Source organism: Camelus ferus, chromosome 35, assembly GCF_009834535.1.
Source record: "Camelus ferus isolate YT-003-E chromosome 35, BCGSAC_Cfer_1.0, whole genome shotgun sequence".
In the NCBI taxonomy this organism is placed as follows: Eukaryota; Metazoa; Chordata; class Mammalia; order Artiodactyla; family Camelidae; genus Camelus; species Camelus ferus.
This window is the reverse complement of record NC_045730.1, coordinates 16,011,791-16,018,111: the sequence shown is the minus strand read 5'-3', so window position 1 is coordinate 16,018,111 and position 6,321 is coordinate 16,011,791. Positions and strand designations below refer to the sequence as shown.

The following is a 6,321-nucleotide window of genomic DNA, read 5'->3' as shown; positions in this document are numbered from 1 at the left end:
TATCTGTGAAATGGGAGTATAATACTGATCTTGCAGGTTGTTACATGGGTTAATAATAAAGTGCTTACTATGGTCAGTTGTGATCAACAGTTGTTGACCACAATGAGACACCATCTCACAGCTGCTAGGATGGTTACTATTAGATAAGAAACAGCAAGTGTTGGCAAGGACATGGGAAAAAAGGGATCTCTGCGTACTGTTGGTCGGAATAGAAAGTGGTGAAGCCAGTATGGAAAAAAAAGTGCAGAGTTTCCTCAAAAAATTAAAAATAGAACTATCATATGACCCAGCAATTCCACATTTGGGCATTTCTCAAAAACAAAACAAAACAAAAACACCCAAAATACTAACTCGAATAGATATACATACCTCCATGTTCAATACAGCATTATTTACAAAAGCCAAGATATGAAAACAATCTGTCAGTGGATAAATGGATAAAGAAATCCTGGCAATTGTGCTGCAGCCCCCGCCTCGAGTACACAGCTCTCCCACCTGTGTGAACCCTCTCCACAGCCACCACCGCTTTTCAGAATGGCCAACAGGGGACCTGCCTATGGCCTGAGCTGGGACGTGCAGCAGAAGATTGAGAAACAATATGATGTGGACCTGGAGCAGATCCTGATCCAGTGGATCACCACCCAGTGCCGCAAGGATGTGGGCCGGCCCCAGCCCGGGCGTGAGAACTTCCAGAACTGGCTCAAGGATGGCACGGTGCTGTGTGAGCTCATTAATGGACTGTACCCTGAGGAGCAGGCCCCGGTGAAGAAGATCCAGGCCTCCACCATGGCCTTCAAGCAGATGGAGCAGATTTCCCAGTCCCTGCAGGCTGCCGAGTGCTAGGGCATCAACACCACCGGCATCTTCCAGACTGTGTACCTCTGGGAAGGAAAGAACATGGCCTGTGTGCAGCGGACCCTTATGAACCTGGGCGGGCTGGCGGTAGCTGAGGATGATGGGCTCTTCTCTGGGGATCCCAGCTGGTTTCCCAAGAAATCCAAGGAGAACCCTCAGAACTTCACGGACAACCAGCTGCAGGAGGGCAAGAATGTGACTGGGTTACAGATGGGGATCAACCGCGGGGCGTCTCAGGCAGGCATGACCAGCTACAGGATGCTACGCCAGATCCTCTGATCCCACCCACAGCCCTGCCCCTGCCCGCCATGAATGGCCTGTATATATATATACATATATTTTTTAGCAGTGACATTCCCCAAGAGCCCCGGAGCTCTAACTCTCCCCTCTGCCAGGGTGGGGGCCTGGCCTGTCTCCACTAAGGGGGGAGGCGATGGTGGCCTCCCCACTGTGCTTATTAATACATTCCCTTCTCCAAAACCACCGAAACTGGACCAACTGGCCTCTTTTCCCCCTGGGACCAAAATTGGTTTGGGAGGGGGTACTCACCCCACTCTCCCTGACATACCTCTTCTCTGTCCTCTGGCCTGTCCTCCCCCTAAGCTCAACACCCTAGTCCATTCGTTGGCTGGAAGGGGGTTGGGGGTCAGGGATGCTGCCTGACGGCCTTCCTGCTATGCTCTGCCTCACCCGCAGCTGTGGCTGCAGGGACTTAGTTGACGGGGAGGGGCCTGTGGCGGCTGCCACCCCCGCCCCAGCTGGACTACACTCACCATGCTTCTGAGGCAGCCTGCCCTGGCAAAGGCCCTCTGGCTTCTCATGTTCCATTCCTCTCGCTGTGGCTAAGGGGTGGGGGTGAGGGCTGTCCACCATGGGCTGGGGCTTAAAGAATCTGAATTTGATGATTTAAATAAAGCATCTCTGTCTTTTAAAAAGGAAAAAAAGGAAAAAAAAGAAAAGAAAAGAAATCCTGGAATAGGTACGCAATGGAATATTATTCGGCAATAAAAAAGAATGGCATCTTGCCATTTGCAACAATACAGATGGACTTTGAAGGTATTAAGCTAAGTGAAGTAAGTCAGACAGAGAAAGACAAATACCATATGATCTCTTTTGTATGTGGAATCTAAAAAACAAAAACAAAAGAAGACAAAAAGCCAGGCTCACAGATACAGATACTAACTCACAGATTGTTAGTTGCCAGAGGAAGTGGGTAGAGGGTGAGAGAAATGGGTAGAAAAAAAATTGTTGGTTGGCATTTCCTTGACTCTTCTGTTTGTATAGGGATAATTTTAACATATATGAAGAAAAAGATTATGCATGGGATAAAACTCCTCTGTGCTTCCAAAGAATTCTCAATAGGGCTCATTTGGTTGAACACAGTTACACTTCATACCTGGTGTGGAAACAAGGCAAATCTGAAAACTGGCTTTAAAAAGAGATTTCAAGCGAAATGCAGAACAAATCCTACAAAGACTGTTTTCATTTCCAGAATTCCCATGGCTCTGGGTCTTTCCCAATTTTTTTTTTTAATGTTACTAAAAATTTGCCTCAATACATCAGCAGCTATAAGATTTTTTGGAAGATTCTCATAATTAAAAACAAGCTGTGAGGGGGGAGGGTATAGCTCAGTGGTAAAGCACATGCTTAGCAAGCACGAGGTCCTGGGTTCAGTTTCCGGTACCTCCATTAAAAATAAATAAACAAATAAAGCTAAATGCTTCTCCCCCATAAAAATTAATTTAAAAATAAGCTGCAATAAAATTTTTTAAAATAAAATAAAATAAAAACAAGTTGTGAGCAGAAGTACAACTCTGTTTACAGTCTTCTGTTGCAATTGAGAAAACAGAGGAAAATGGAATTGATGGAAAGAATCTGTGATATCAAAAAATTAGAACATTGCACTGAGATGAAAGTTAAAAAATCTAAGGGTTATATTTTGGAAGCAAACAGCATTTGATGTGTCACTTCAAGAACAAAAAACGATGACTATAAAATATGAGATAAAATACACAATGATAATATAATAGTAAAGGGTGGGGGGATGGTTGTGAAGCAGATAGTAGAGAAGGAAGCAGGATGAAACAAGGAAAGAATGTGACGTGAAGGAGAAGCTTGAATTATTCACAACAGCCAAGACACGAAGCAATCTAAATGTCCATTGACAGATGACTGGATACAGAAATTGTGGTGTGTATGTATACACACACAGACACACACAGACACACACACACACACACACACACACACACACACACACACAATGGAATAGTACTCAGCCATAAAAAATAATGAAGTAATGCCATTTGCAGCAACATGGATGGACCTAGGGATCATCATACTAAATGACATAAGACAGAAAGAGAAATAACATATGATGCCACTTATATATGGAATCTTAAAAAATGACACAAATGAATGTATTTACAAACAGAAACAGACTCACAGACATAGAAAACTTATGGTTACCAGGGGGGAAAAGTGGGATGAGGGATAAAGTGGGAGTTTGGGATTAGCAGATACAAACTACTATATATAAAATAGATAAACAACAAGGTCCTACTGTACAACACAGGGAACTATATTCAATAGCTTGTAATAGCCTATAGTGAAAAAGAATATGAAAAGGAATATATATATATATATATATATATATACACATATACACATATATATACGTATATGTATAACTGAATCACTATGCTGTACACCAGAAATTAACACAACATTATAAATTGACTATACTTCAATTAAAAAAAAGAACAAGCTTGAGTCACAGGGCAAGAATGCAGCAAACATTTGAACTCTTTGACTGAATCATATCACATTTTAATTATGATGGCTTTTGAAGAAGTTTAATATCTGGTTGAGTCACTCATCTTTCAATATTCTTTCTTTAACACTTAAAAATATTTTCATATTTTCTTCCTTTGGATAAAACTTTTTAAGATCTAAGTGGTAAAAACACAAACAAAACATTAATTATTACATTTGAAGAAAATTTATATTTTTACTTGCATAGTCAACTTGGTATGTGTTCTTACTTAAGCCTTAATTTCTTGTCCATTGACTAAGTGGTATGTCTTTTTACATGTAAATCCAACACATTTTTATTAAATTCATTGCTATGTACTGTAACTGTTTACCTTTTATTTAGGACCCTAAAGCAAAAGTCTCTTAAAGGTCAAACACTAGGACTATTTATGTTAATGTCAGGATGGCCCTGTTACCTTATAATAAACACTGTCTTAGAAACTTTATCCAATAAACTAAGACTTCTACAAAGCAGTGTGAATACAAATATTTAAAATGATAAAATAAATTATGAAGAGCAGACTCTTGGAATTCTACCTTCAAGTAAATCAATCCAAACTTATACGTAACATAAGAATTTTGTAAGGTGATAAAATGCAATAGGATTAAATAAGATTATGGTTGTAAAATACTCGGAACAAATAGCAAGGCTCAGTATTTGTTAGTGTTTAATGTTATTTGCTTAGCTACTAAAAAAGGATGTTTACTTGCTGCAATAGAACACATTTGGGGAATGCCTTTGCATGGCTGGAAAAGGAAAGCACAGGCCATAGCATAGTCCATGCACATTTTCAACTTCACCAAATATTGCCAAGTGGCTTGCTAGTTTACTTTCTTGGCATATATTAAAGAAATCCATTTAATATACTCCAAATCCATTCAAGATTACTCCAAAAAGTGAGACACACCTTTATGCTGTTTTGAAAAACTACAGACTACAATAGTATAATAGTATAATAGTATTATGCTATCAATTTAATAGCATGGTAATATACTACTAATGATAATTTAATAGGATCATAATATATTAGTAATAATAATTTAATATAGTAGTATAGTAGTAATAATTTAATAGGATAGTAATATACTAGTAATGATAATTTAACAGGATAGTAATATATTAGTAATAATAATTTAATATAGTAATATAGTAGTAGTAATTTAAAGTATAGTAATATACTAGTAATAATAATTTAATAGGATAGTAATATATTAGTAATAATTTAATATTATAGTAATATAGTAGTAATAATTTATTAGGATAGTAATATATTAGTAATAATTTTATATTATAGTAATATAGTAATAATAATTTAATAGGATAGTAATACACTATTAAAATACTTTAATAGAACTCTCTTTTTAAACATAATTTTTGAACAGAGAAAGTTATAATTAACAACTCTTTTCTATCAGAGATGGAAATTTGCCAGTGTCCAGCATAACTCAGTTGATCAAGAATGACTGAAAAATACTAAAATTCATATATTTTCTTGTCGTCTATCACAACTTATTAAAATCAGAACTTACTGAGTACTCTATACATTGCATATACATTTCTATATATAAGAGGCTACATAGAGTCTTTTTCTCATTTTACGCACTTTACTCATATATTCAATAAAAATTGAGGACAAAATCTCAGAATTTCCATAACAATTGTGTGGGGAGAGAAAATGCAGGAATAAATAGGAGGAATAAATAAATAAGGCAACCAAGAAGGGAGAACAAAATTCCCATCAATATTTCAGTGAAGAAAACAAAGACCACAGAAGCACCATGGAAATACACCATGGAAAGTCCTAACCCAGCAGCTGATTTAAATTTTGGCTAATAAATCCAAAACTTGTATGTAATTTAAGTAAACTCATAGTCCACTCATCTAAAGCATAGCAAATGGTAATCTTGTCTCTTTCCTGAAAATGGAAGAAATTTTATCTCGATTTCTTCCACAAGAACTTTGGGATTTTATTATACAGCATCTCAGAATTAGAACTGAGTAATGTGAAATTGTACCTGTGATCTGCAGCAATTATGTGAAATGGTTATCTTGGAAATTGCCCACCCTTGAATAATGATTTTCTGTGCACTTGAAGCAAGCAGTGTGCTAGTCTAGCACGAGGCATGGGTGGCCAATGGAGAAGGGCAGAGCCTGGGAGAAATGGGCCAGGAACCTATGGGCACAGCAGAGGTCCCCAGTTAATCAGAAGTAATAGAAGAATCTATGTCCTTGACTTACATCATGGTGCCTTTTCAGCTGTATATGTGAAGTCAGGTTTAGGGAATGGTTGGATACAGAATGTGGGAAGAAAAAAGATTCAAAGATGAGACTTGAGACTGGAAAAATGATGATACTGGTGCCATAATTACGAGTGTCAGGAGGTAGTCCTTGCTACAGTTCCTGGGTGAGAAGGGCTAGCTTTCACTGGGGAGTAAGCAGGCTCAGATCTGAGAGAAGGGACCTGTCTGTGCCTGGGGCAGGCTATTCTCAGAAAGCCAAGCTGGCTTAAAAGTTTACATATCAGAGTGTAGGGATTGTTGAAATGTTGGTGAGCAAGCCTGTGCCAGTAGTGGTAAGCCCACAGGAGAAGGAAAACATGGGAATGACGAGACTGCACTGTAACAAGCAGAGTCTGTGAAAGAATGAAAATA

At 38.2% G+C, this 6,321-nt stretch overlaps 1 pseudogene; it reads left to right on the top strand.

Annotated features, from left to right (window-relative positions):
- Positions 1–478: 478 nt before the first annotated feature.
- LOC102508221 lies at positions 479–1,790 on the top strand (annotated as a pseudogene).
- The last annotated feature ends 4,531 nt before the right edge of the window (positions 1,791–6,321 follow it).